This window comes from Balaenoptera ricei, chromosome 14 (assembly GCF_028023285.1).
Source record: "Balaenoptera ricei isolate mBalRic1 chromosome 14, mBalRic1.hap2, whole genome shotgun sequence".
NCBI lineage: Eukaryota > Metazoa > Chordata > Mammalia > Artiodactyla > Balaenopteridae > Balaenoptera > Balaenoptera ricei.
In genome coordinates, this window is record NC_082652.1 from 53,756,078 (window position 1) to 53,770,583 (window position 14,506).

The following is a 14,506-nucleotide window of genomic DNA, read 5'->3' on the forward strand; positions in this document are numbered from 1 at the left end:
TCAAACCCATGCTTGCTGTCCAGACTGTCATTTCTACTTGATAAATATCATCTTATTAATTTGCTCCCATATTTTCAAATTTCATTTCATCATCCACCAATCGACTATCCTTCCTAGCTTCATATTAAATGCAAACTTTTTTTAAAGTTCCATTGATTTATTAAAAATATTTATTGAACAACTAATCTAAATAGATATCATAGTTAATAAGATGTTCATAGCTTCTATTTTCAAAAAGATTATATGCTACTGATGGATACATACGGGTTAATAAGCTAGACTTTTTTTAATCTCTTAAGTGCTATACAGGGGAATTATATATCTGCTCTTCAAACAGGAAAGAAAGACACTTAAGGAGAGAGAGAATACTAAATGCTGGTCTTTTACAAATGTTAATTTCTTAATTAAGGTGTGTGTAGTATCATTTGTAGGAAAGTGACTCATATAGAAAATACATACCTAAGTATTTAGGAGTAATGGAGCATCATACCTATAACATACTCTCACTTGGTTGAAAAATGACAATAATGTATACATATATGTACATATAAAGAGAACAATTAGAAAAAATTACCAGTTGTGGAAGTTGTGATAAGAGTAGTTTTTCTTGCAGCATATCTGGTATGTTCTTGTTAATAAGTTTGAAATTATTTCAAAATAAGGGGTTAAATAAAAGATGGATAGTTGTTAGTCAGAGATGGGAAATGGAATAATGGTAGCATGCTGTGGCACAGTTCATAGAGTCAAATGTCAAGAGACCTGTGCTATTAAGCACACTTTTCATTGGATATTGATTTATATCACATATACATTACATTGTTCAAACAAAGGGAATCCTATGCCTGTGGGAATGTTAAAAGATTATGCTTCTTGATTTTTTTTTAAGATAAAATGAGACAGTAACATGCTAGTACTTATATAGATGGAGAAATTGGTAAAGATCTAAAGTCAGTATTTCGGAACTCAGCTTTGAGGAGGAAGGTGGCCTTTCCTCTTCTAACATTGTAAAAAAAAAAAATCTCTCCTTCTCCCACTACCAACTTTAAATCCATTTCTCATAGGAGTCACAGAATGCTTAGTCATGCTCAGTCAGATCATCGGATGAATTGGCATGTTTCATTAGATGAAATAATTTTCAGGACACTTTTACAAAGTTGGAAACTTTGAAAGGTGTCTTAGAGTTTCTTGTCCAGAGTTTCTTGTCCTTCCAGTTTCCAATCCATTCTAACAAATAGACATCTGCACAGGGCATAAACTCTGGAGAGGGTAAAGTCGCCTGTGTTATTCTTATAGCTCCTACCCCAACACCTATGACCTCATGAAGCTGTAATGAATTCAGAATAAGGAGACACAGAACCTAGGATTGATGTCATCAATGACTGTTTGGGTGACTATGTAAATCACTTCTCCTCTCAAAAGCTTTAGCTTCCCATCTGTAAAAGGAGGGTACTGAACTTGATTTTCTATCTCTGACATTTTATGGTTCTATGAGCATTTAGTGTTGTTGAATCCTTCTTGTTATGACAGTAATTAGTGGTTCCTTTCTGGATTACTTGGAGCATTTTTGAAAGGTTTATAGCTTATTCCTGATGTAGATAAATGTTTTTAGAATATTTGGTTTTGCCTTTCATGAATAAAAAGGTGATTGAACAAAGCATGCATTTATCATTCCATTTATTGCCCTGAAACAACAAGTGTAATTTATAAACCAATAATACTTTAGGGAGTGTTATACACGTGTATGAAAAGAATGTCTTAAATTAATGGGAGGCCAAGAAGACACTAATCCAGCATCCCCTGGAGGAAGAGGTAGGAACTCAACCAGAAAGGAAACTTAGATACATTTTATTAGATAGTATAGGTGGTATTACTTTTACTGGAACACTAACAAAAGGAGAAAAAAGATCAATGACTCTGGGTTGGCCTCCTCCCTGTTTTCAAAGATGGATGAGAATGAGAGGGTCAGGCTATCATAATAGGTTCCAAGTGGAACCTGCAAATGCTGGAATATATACTAAAGGACACATCTAAAAGTCTAAAAATATTCACTCTTTATAAGCCATCCACAGAAACATGATTGATTTTGTTGTTGTTGTTAAGTTTAAGAAATTCTTGGTAAAGCTATAAGAATTAGTGAAAATCAGAAGAGCCTCACTTTACAACGACCATGACCCACAAGGAAGAACATCCTTTTAGAATTAATGGAATTAATGAGAACTATTTGATAACTGTTGTCTGTGATTATTAAATGGTTTACTTTGTAAACTTGTTATTTAGTGTGTAGCATCAGTAAAAGTGATTTCTTATTCAGAATGCCCTTCATTCTCACGTTGCACTAGCAAATCTCCAACATCTCACTCAAATGTGATTCATACTCCAAATTCCTTGCATTCTTAGTCTCAGTCACATAATTTTCCATGTTTATAGTCATAGCTAGAACTCAATTGTCTCTTACCTCTCTTATTTATCTAACATATAGCTAAAAATCTAAGAGGACACAAAATTAAATTTCTGAGGAAATAAAATAAATAGATGTCAGTAAGTTCATGCACTAAAGCTTTTATAAATGGTACAAAAGAGAACTATGTTATGATGTTTTGTATGACCAATTTACTCTTAATTTACAAAACATACTAATGAGTTTGTAAAGATTAAATGAGTTAAAGTACATAAGGCACTTAGAAATTGCCTGGTACATAGTAAGCATTAAATAATAAAAAATATTATTTATTTTCCATGCCAATAAAATCCTAACAATAACAAACTGAAAGGGAGAGAGGTGCTGCTATGAGTGGATACACTCAAATTTGAGATCAGTGACACTGTCAAGTAATGGAAAGAGCTAGCAACACAATCAAAATCAGACATAACAACTCAAAACAAAGCCATAATTATTCATTTGGTATAGATCCAAACACATCTCAGCAGAATCAGAGGCATCACTGTTATAGTACATTCCAGTAATAATAGCTATTAAAAACAATAACTTTGAGTCATCAGGAACAGTTGAAATAATATTCAATATCATCTGTCTAAGAAAGCATGCAAATCTGTAATAAAAATTTATAGACTCCCATCCAAACCGGTTATGATATTAATGTTAACGTTTCACCAATAAATCCTCTGTAATCTAGAAAACCTACTTTCTAGACTTTTTGAATAATGTATATCTAGAGAGTAAAGGCTTATGTCAATTATGTTCATTAATCTTAGTAGTTTCTGGACATAGGTTTAGCTGCTCATGGAGACATCCTATTTCTCAAGGACAAAAAGAGTATTTTTCTCAAAGTGCATGACGTAAGAATGGGTATTTAATTGACATTTATTTCATATGTAACAAAATGGTGGATTCCTTTTTACATGTTTGGTGGTTGGAGACCATATTTAGGCTAAGAAAGAAAAGTATGTTCAGCATTCAATTCCTCTCTTTCTGTTTGCTGCAATAAAAACATCTCTTAGCTTCAGTTCACAAGAAGCAATGCCCAGAAGGGAATTCTAGTGAAAGAGTTTTGTTAAGAGTGGAATCTAAGATGAGAGCTATAAGACAAAGGATAGAGGAGGGGAAGAAAGCTAAGCAGGGATGCTCTCTTTAGTGGAGATTGGCTCCAGCTTGATTCATGGCAAACCCTGGAAGGTGACTGGTACCACAGAGTTGGTGCAGGAGAACTGGTTTATTCTGCCACCATGTCAGTAGGTCATTGTCTATTGAATGCAGCCTGGTGAGGGTGGAATTGGAGGATTACATCCAGATAAGGTTCCCAGGTGAGAAGTGGCTCCCGTTCAGTAGAGAGGCAAGTAAAAAAAAAAAAAAGGTGGAAGTTATGAGCAGTTATCAGTAGATACCACGGTTACTGGGAGATGAATATACTGAGAGATGAGTGTACTGTCAGTAAAGGCAATTTTGGTGGCGTAAAAACAGCAAATACTAAAATCCTCCTCTTGGATCACTCAGATTCACTTACTTCTCACGTTGAGTTCACATCAGCCAGGAAAACCTAATTCATGATTCTGATTGTTCATAATTTCAGAGAAAGATTTGCTGCTGTTGCTGGTTCTGAGCTCTAACACGTCATCATTTTTGCCCATCTAGACTCTGCACATCCTCAACCAGCACTTCTACTGGGCCAGGTGGGTTGTCTGGTGGGGCGATTCAGACCCTTACCCTAGAAGGATGTGACCCCCTGATACCTTGCCTTTCTCATGTTACAGTACCTATCCATTTATAGTGACAGGCACAGAGTACTGAAATACTGTCCAGTGGATCACTTGCATGCCATGCATGCTTCTCTTTTTCCCTTTATGCAGCAGCAGCCCACCCCCTCATGATGATTGGAGTCAAGTATTCCTTTTTATGCTTGCTGGTCTACTGACAGGAGAACAGTGGGCTTGAGACAACCACAGCTTTAAATTTAATAATATTCTTAGTGCATTTCCTGATGGAAACACCTTGCCTCTGGACCCCAGGGCCCACTGTGGCACGGACTGAAAACCCAATTTCCCAAAGTGGGTCACTGAAGGTCATATGAAGCAGCAGCACCTTACTTTCTCCCCTTGAATTCCAGACCAATACATTCCTCTATCAGGGACATAGTATTGTATAATTGCCATTGGTTTAAAGTGTATCCTGGAATATAATCTAATTTAAAAATAGGCAGAGAACCCAAATAGAAAGGTTTCCAAAGAAGACATACAGTTGGGCAACAGGCACATGAAAAGATGCTCAACGTGACTAATCATCAGGAAAATGAACATCAAAATCACAATATAACCTCACAACTGTTAAAATAGCTATTAACAAAAAGACAAGAAGTAGCAAGTGTTGGCAAGGATGTGGGAACACTTATGTATTGTTGGTGGGAATGTAAGTTGGTACAGCCACTATGGATATGGAGATTCCTCAAAAAATTAAGAATAGAACTACCACACGAACCAAGAATTCCACTTCTGGGTATTTATTTAAAGAAAACAAAATTTGGAAAGATATATGCTCCTCAATGTTCATCACAACAATATTTATAATAGCAAAAATATGGAAGCAACCTAACTGCCTATTGACAGATAAATATATAAAGAAAATGCAAATATATATCTATATATGTATCTATATCTATATCTATCTGTCTATCTATATATCTCTTATGTCAAAACCTGAACAAACTTTTTGGCCAACCCAATATATATATATATGTGTGTGTGTGTGTGTGTGTATAAAATGTAATAATACTCACCATAAAAAAGAATGAAATCTTTCAATTTGTGACAATATGGATGGACCTAAAGGGTATTATGCTAAGTGAAATAAGTCAGACAAAGAAAGAGAAATATTGTCTATTTTCGCTTATATGTGGAATTTAAAAAACAAAACAAATGGACAAATATGATAAAAGAGAAACAGACTCACAGATATCAGTTGCCAAAGGGGAAGGGTTTAGGGAGATGGGTGAAATAAGTGAAGGAGATTAAGAGGTTCAAACTACCAGTTATAAATTAAGTTACGGGGATGTGAGGTACAGCACAAGGAATATAGTCAATATTATTATAATAACTTTGTATCATGCATAATCTATAAAAATATCAACTCACTTGTGAAACTACACTTGAAACTAATACAATATTGTAAGTCAACCGTACTTCAGTAAAAATAAATACATAAATAAATACATGCTCAGTTTCTATCAGGACACAGATACATACGAAGAACTGTTTTTCTAATGGTGTATAGCTCTCTGCTGCTGGTGGCATGGCTTTGACTCAGAATCCAAAGTTTGTCCTGTGATTCTATTTTTGGAGCTTGCCAGAGGCTTAACCAGGCATATTTCTCGACTGTGTATACCTCTAGTCATATGGGTCTTTCTGGCTATGGGTCATGTGGCTCAAGTGACAAATCTTTACAAAGTCTGGATCTACTACACAATTCTCTCTCGCTCTCTACTCTGCTCAAAACTGGCAACCTTCCATGCAACTCACTAACAAGATCAGAGCAGGATACCAAGTGTGAAATGTGCTGCTTCCGGAACTCAAAGAGGACTGCCAAATATTGTGCTTCTTTCTTGGTGGTAGAAGGTGCAAGTTGAAAGGTGCCAATACTTTGGAAGGGATGCTACAACATGTCCAATATTACTGCACCCCTAAACATGTCATTGATACATCAGGCCTCTCGGTAAGTTTTAGGTCCCACCATGTGGAATACATATGCTTTTTCAAAAAACCTAGCATATTTACTGTTTCATGCTCTTCTGGTTTAATTGACATTGTGTCATCGATACAGTGGACTACTGCATTGTTCTCCAGAAGGTCCAGACAGTCAAGTTCCCTCAGACTGTAAAAGAAAGCAGGACCATTTATATAGCTTTGAGGCAAAGTACACTATTGCCTTTCCCATCTGATTAGAAGCTTCTTCTTATCCTCTTCTGATGAGTATTGAAAAGAACAAAGTCATTATATTTCACTAGCCATCTTTGTAGAGACATTTGGTCCCATGTTGAGGCAAGGGCTAGACTTTGGTACTCCATTCACTTAGACATTGACTGCTGGTTGTACAGAGAAAAGTGAGTGTAACCTCTGAGACAAGGTGGCTCCCATTTAGACAAGGGCACTTTCTAAGAGAAGGAGTAGTAGTGAGTTATTACCACGGAATCTGGCAAGGGTACTAACAAGACCTACTACAATGTAGATACAGTAGTGGAAACATATGGTCTTCCATACAGTTTTGGAGGCATTCCTTGAAAGTTGCTTTGGAGTATGCTCAAAGAAAGATTAAGTGAACATTAGAACCTGAAAAACCTCATACTCATTTTAGATTAGCACTTGCAGATTAATATGAAGCAGATAAATATGATTTGTAAAGTATTTACTAAAAGATCAATCAGTGTTACTAATAATTCATCTATTTTCTAGTTTTCATAGTTTTGATTTTTCATATGTAAAAAATACATAATCGTGCAGATACCAAAAATTGTTCATTCAACAAAAGTTTTTTGAGTACTTCCTATGTGACAAACACTGGTTTAGAGCTGAATTCTTAATCAATTTTCCCTTAATCATTTAGAAAATATGTTGACATTTAATATTTATTTCTATGCATCATAAACAGTAAGTTATTTTAAAAATAATAAATGTCATAATTTTTATAATTTTTACCTTAGTATGAAAGTTTTATCTTGCAATATATAGTGAGCTCTTTTAGACCTATCAGAGTAACAATCCTACAGGTATTCTAGTATAGTGGTTTCAACTCTCTTAAAGCACTTTGGCACTTGAGTTCACTAAATATGAATTAAGTACTTATTATATGGACCTCATGTCTTCAGCATTATGGGGGTTATAATCTAGTGATCTTATGGGAATTTAACATAACCAATGCAAAAGAGAATTAGGAAAAAATTAAGCATTTTCTGGGAAAAATTGTGCGTGTGTGTATGTTAAAACTCAAGCTACACTGTCATTAGTATGTATCTGCAAGCCTTAGGACATAGTAGATTTGTTGTTTAGGGATAGAACATAGAAATATTTGATATAATATCAAGGAGTTACTTAAAAACTATAATTTTAAACTGTTTTTTTGTTTTTGTTTTTGTTTTTTGGATTGAGAAAAACAAAGCTCTCTCTTTGTTTTTTTTTTTTCCCCAGGAGTTTGTGTGATGCTGTTCCATTTTCAAACATTGTACATAGGTTAGGCCACAGAAGAGGTAGCCCTCACTTGAAAGAAAAGCTGAATATATAAGTAGTATAATTATACATGTTGACTGAAACCAGACTCCAAAAAATTACTGTGCAATAAATATGTGTTTTAATTACATGAACCAAATATACTAGCCATAAGCCAAACCCTATATTTTTCGTATTAAGAATATAGGTGAAGTAGGTGTTCTATAGTGTAGGGAGGGGTGGGGGCCCATCTGAAGAACACTGATGCAGACTGTCAAAGAAAAATGGGTTGTGAAGAAAATAAAAGAGACTTTAATGAGGTATTAAGGTCTAAATGACATCAATGCTGACAGAATCCTGTCAGAGAAAGGTTTCAGTGGGCCTGAAAACATGGCAAGAAGTGATGGGCTTAAGCACATTTTTGTCTTCGGTAAAACTGCTATTAGAGTGGGATTTTTATTATTTTGTTGGGTGTTTGATCATCTCATTTCTATTATATATTTCTTCTTAACCGGATCATATATTTATCTATTCATGTATTACGAATGTTCTAATTCTTATGTTTAAATATATGTTAGAGAGGACAAATAGTTTGAATTTATATAGTCATATTTCATGTATAAATAGTCCATCATAGTTTGTATCTACTGGAAAAAATAAGCCTCTTCTATGTAAATCTAGCTCTCCAAGTTCTAGGCCACTCAGTACCATGTACTAGGACTCCAGGAATTAAGATTGCCACTGTGGCAGTAGAAACGCCAAGGAGCTGGTAATATTCTTGGAATCACAACAAAGACCCAGTATGGAAACATCACAAGCAGTGCCTGGGATGAGATTTACAAACAAAGAGTTTTGGAATTCAAGGTCCAAATACAAGTCCATGCAATGAGTGGTCACGATCTACAGCAGGCAGACTGTGTGGGTCCAGGCCACCTGGGAGGAAATGCCAGGCACCTGGGCAGGAAAGGGACACAGGAGGAAAGCTTTGCTCCCTCCCACTCTTATGAGGGCTGGCCCAGCCACAGAGTCTGCTCCCTTGTAGAAGACTCTACCTTGGCTTTCATAGGTGTTGGACCCTTGGCAGATTTTAGAATTTCCCACAAGTGGTTCTGTATAAGGAAATTTAAAAAAGATAATGCTTCACTTCCTTTGTTCATCAAGTGAGTTAACTTTTTCATTAAGAGAAGTATAGTGACCTAATTTTTCATCTGTAAAGTACAGGTTTGCCTTGAACATTACTCAAAATGAGCATAATCCACCTTTGCTCAGAAAAAAAACTAATCTGTGGGAATTTTAGTTATATAATATTATAAAATCATTAATGTGGCAACACCAAGTGTTAGTATGTGAGAATTCAGAGTAAGTGGAACTGTCAAACACTGATGGATGCATGCAAAATGGGTACAACCATTCTGGAAAAAAAAATTTTTCAGTGTTGTGATAGTACTTTTATGTGTCAACTTGACTGGGCTAAAGGATGCCCAGATAGCTAGTAAATATTATTTCTGGATGTGTCTGTGAGGATGATTCCAGAAGATATTAGCATTTGAATTGGTGAACTAAGTAAAAATATGGCCCTCCCCAGTGTGGATAGGCATCATCGAACTTGTTGAGGGCATGAGTGGATCAAAAAGTAAGAGGAAGTGTAAATTCTCTCTTTCTGTTTGAGTTGGGGCATCCATTCATTTTCTCTTATTCTTGGACATTGGTGGTCTTGGCTCTTGGGCCTTTGGACCAAGACTTACAGCACCATCCGTACAGCCCCACACCTCACACATCTCAGTTCTCAGGGCTTTGGACTAGGACTGAGTTTTACCACCACTGGCTTTCCTCCTTCTCCACCTTACAGATGGAATATCTTGGGACTAATCTTCCATAATCACATGAGCCCATTTCTGTAATTAATATCTCTCTAGATAGGTAGATAGACAATAGATAGATAATAGATAGATCGATACATAGATAGATAAGTAAATAAATAGATATATATATATAGATAAACTATTATATATCAATAGTATATACAATTGACCCTTGAACAACATGGGGGGTTAGGGGCACTGACTGACCCCTGTCTTCCACTGCACACAGTTGAAAATCCTTGTATAACTTTACAGTTGGTCCTCCATATCCATGGTTCCACATCCGTGGATTCAACCAACCTTGAATTGTGTATCACTGTAGTACATATTTATTGAAAAAAAATATGGATATAAGTGGATTTGCACAGTTCAAACCCATGTTGTTCAAGGGCCAACTGTATACATTGATTTTTTTTCTCTAGTGAGTCCTGACTAACAGAATGGCTAACAGAGTTAAACATATACTTATTCTTTTTTTTTTTTTTTTTTTTTTTTTTTTTTAAAGAAATTTTTAACCTTTATTTTCATTCATCTCTGGGTTTTTTTTTTTTTTTTTTTTTTTTTTTTTTAGAAGGAAGCTTCTCTTTTTTTTTTTTAAAGCTGCGTTTTATAGCTACTTTATTTATTTATTTTTATTTATTTATTTAGTTTTGGCTGTGCTGGGTCTTCAGTTCGTGCGAGGGCCCTCTCCAGTTGCGGCAAGCGGGGGCCACTCTTCATCGCGGTGCGGGGACCGCTCTTCATCGCGGTGCGCGGGCCTTTCACTATCGCGGCCCCTCCCGTTGCGGGGCACAGGCTCCAGACGCGCAGGCTCAGTAGTTGTGGCTCACGGGCCCAGCCACTCCGTGGCATGTGGGATCTTCCCAGACCAGGGCTCGAACCCGTGTCCCCTGCATTAGCAGGCAGATTCTCAACCACTGCGCCACCAGGGAAGCCCCAACATATACTTATTCTATCTCTCAGAAATTTCTCTTATGGGTATTTATCCTATAGAACTGTGTATATGTTTCTACAAAAATGTTTCTATCAGTACAAGAATGCTCACAGCAGCACTACTCATAATATCCCCAAATGGAAGCAACCCAAATGTTTACAAGGAGGGTTGAATAAACAAAATATGATGCATCTTACTATATAAAACTATGAAGCAATTAAAATGAAAAAAAATACTGATACATATAATCATATAGATGAAGCTTAAAAATATTATGTTGAACAAAAGAATCCAGATACAAAAGATGATATACTGTAGGATCAATTTATTTATGTTCAAGAACTGACAGCACCCTGTATAGTGATGGAAAGTAGAATAATGATGATCTGGGAGTGGGTATAGATGAGGAAGGGGTATGCAGGAAGTTCCTGGGGAGCTGAGAATGTTCTATATCTCCATTTGGATGGTGGTTCTAATATTTATTTTGGCACGTGGTTGTGTGCAACAAATTATTCCTTAATGTAAACAAAATCATGCCTGCTTCCTTTGTCAGAGAAATCCACAGATCCTCAGTTCTTGGTTACCTCTCTTTTAGAGCAATTGTAGTAGGGTGATAGGGTAAGGAAAGGTGACATTTTAATACATGATAGATGTTTCTCAATGCCTTTGCCATCTCTCCTTTGCTATTTCATGATAGGCTTTCCATTTTCTTTATAACTTCAGGGCTCCTTTGAGGTTGTGGGTCTCAGGGTAACTTATCTGTCTAGCTCAGGCTAAGGGTGTCAGGAGGTGTTTCAGACTGAAGGATTCATTCTCTTTTACATGGATTTGTCAAGGAAGGCTGTATGGACTGATGGAATGAGCCATACCGATACGCAATGGTAAATATGGACCCCAAGGAGAGCTGTTACTTCCTTCAGGCTCATCTAAGCAGGTCTGAGGTAATTGCACCTCCCCAGTTTGATGTGTCTGGAGCAACCTGCATCCTCCATGGTCCTGCCACTGGGGTTTTGGATGATTTTCCTTTAACTGAACTATAACCTACACACAGTAAGTGTACAAATCTTAAGTGCATAGCTAGAGGAATTTTCACTTATGTATATAACTGTGTAACCACCAGTCAGATCAAAACCTAGAACATCTAGAAATCCTCAGAAAATTCCCTTATTCTCCTTCCCAATCAGTGTCCTTCCTCTAAGGTAACCACTATTTTGACTTTTATCATCATAGATTAGTTTTGCTTTTGTCCTTGAATTTCTTATAAATGGTATTGTTCAGTATGTAATTGTTTGCCTCTGACTTTTTTTGAGATTTATCCATGTGCTTATGTGTATCAATAGTTTGTTCGTTTTTATTGCTGTGTAGCATTCCATTTTTAAAATATACCACAATCTGTTTCTCCAAAGACCTGTTTTATGTTTTATCTAGGATCGGCTATTACAAATAGTGCTTCAGTGAACATTCCTGCAAGTATCCAAATATTTCCAGATGGATTGCTTCCTTTTTAATATTGCTTTTCCTGCCCCTCTGATGATCTCTACCCCACACATCACACAATTGTTTTGTTCACGTTGCTCTCACATTCACTGATTCATTCATATTATTCTCCATTTATTTAGCTGTTTTATAAATATTTATGGGCACTTCTGTGTGTCTAGAACTCTGCTGGACACTGGAGATTAAAAATGAACATGTTACAACACACAGAGAATGCAAAATCTGGCAGGAAAACTGGACATGCATACATATCTTACAAATATGTTACTATAAGAGTTACTAGGTAAGACTAAGATCGAGTATGTAGAATGGGGGAAAGAGTGGAAGGAATAGGGTGCAGGTCCTAGTTCTGAATCAGAGAAGACTCCACAGAGAGGGTAGAAGGAGGCAGAGATATTCCTTTTAGAGTTTCCACACAGTGGTGTGGAGACTGGTTAGCAAACAGCTTCATCCCCAGGAGCTCTCATCTTGCAGGTCAGAAACTATATTTTAAACAAAGAGATTTAGATGCAGGTGGCTGAGTACCATACACTGAAGCCAGCTTATGCCTTAATTCTCCATATCAACAACAGGATTTAATGTACAAAGTTAAGGACACGCAATAAAATCTTATAAAATCATGTTTAAATTCTTCCTTTAAATTGTATTTTTTTAGCATAAGATTGGATTTGTAAACAAAATCTTCATATCAGAATGTATTTTCTATTTGACCCAAGTGTGTGAGTTAGAGCCAGTGCTGAGGGAACCTCTGTATTTAAATTTCATTACATAGAAATGCTCAGCTACCCATACTAAGGGATACAGGAAGAAAGGGACTGGGTGATTCTCAGTTTTCTACAAACATAGCCAGAGAAAAACTCTAAAATGACTTTCTGATGGGAGAGTAAACTTTGTTGTATAACTCCAATGTCAAAGAAAACAAAGCAACATGCATTTCTGTCTTTTTCTGATATTTTCACATGTAGGAAGAACAGCAAAGCTAAGACCAGTAAATAGAATTAATACATTGTTTTCCACTCTCCATGCTACCTCACTAATAAAAATTTTCTTCAGTTGATGGGATGAGGAAGTTAATTTCAGATCCAAGAATACAGACCTAGTCTATATTTGGGAAGAAAGACTTGGGACTACATTTTCTAGAGCAAGTGTTCTCGAAGAGTGATCCAGGCCAGCGACATTGTCATTGCCTGGATTCTTGTCAGAAACTCTAAGTGGAACACAGAACTCTGTTTTAAAAAGCTCTGCTAAAGTTTATGACCCAGTAAATCCAGTGCTATTACTAGTAATAGAGTATGAGTCCATAAAGGACACAAGGTGGTGTTGATTCCAAACAAGGAAACATGGGTGAAAATTAAACGTTTACTTTTGAAGGCATGAAATGGGAGGTACAAAAATAAATAAATAAATAAATAAATAAATAACTGCAAGTGACAGAAAACAAGATCAACAGAAAATTGTTATCTATATACTTTCTTCAAAGTTTTGTTTCCAAAAGCATCTAGCCCAATTAATGCTTGTATCTTGTTGGTGTTTTAATTAAAATAAAGTCAATTTTTATTACAAAATAAAGTATGTCCTCTATCTCAAATACATGATAGAAGACTACATTTTTTGGTAATCCCTCAGAGTTCCTTCTCTTCTTATTTTCAAAATTGTATTTATACTTACTTATCATATTAGCATAATCAGAAATGAAACAGTCCCTATTTCTCTTACTTAGGCATCCTTGCCCTTCCTCCTGCCCACTGCCTTATCTCACAATTAGCATGCACTGCAACTTCTGTCTGCAAATATTGTATCAAAATGATTGTTTTTCACATTAGTATCTTTCCTCCATAGGTATAATGCTTGAATTTCATGATAGTTACTTAGATTTAAATCAATGATGAGATTGTATCAGTTCTTCCTGCTGGCCTCCTCTCACACAACCTCTTCAGTAGTTAGTTTTCTATGTTGAGTAATTGCTTGTGACTAAAATTTGTCTGTTCTCTCTCTCTCTTTTTTTCTTTTGAGAGGACAGGAAGGGGAATAAGAGTTTGTTAAGAAGTGTGTCTGAGGAGACTTTCAAGATGGAGGAGGAGTAAGACATGGAGATCACCTTCCTCTCCACAAATACATCAGAAATACATCTACATGTGGAACAACTCCTGAAGAACACCTACTGAATGCTGGCAGAAGACCTCAGACTTCCCAAAAGGCAAGAAACTCCCCACTTACCTGGGTAAGGCAAAAGGAAAAAGAAAAAAACAGAGACAAAAGAATAAGAATGGGACCTGCACCCCTGGGAGGGAGCTGTGAAGAAGAAAAATTTTCCACACAGTAGGAAACCCTTCACTGGTGGAGACAGGGGGTGGGTAGGGGGAAAGCTTTGGAGCCACGGAGGAGAGAGCAGCAAGAGGGATGCAGATAGCAAAGCAAAGAGATTCCCATACAGAGGATCGGTGCTGACCAGCACTCACCAGCCCGAGAGGCTTGTCAACTCACCCGCCAGGGCAGGTGGGGGCTGGGACCTGGGGCTCGGGCTTTGGAGGTCAGATCCCATGCAGAGGACTGAGGTTGGCTGTGT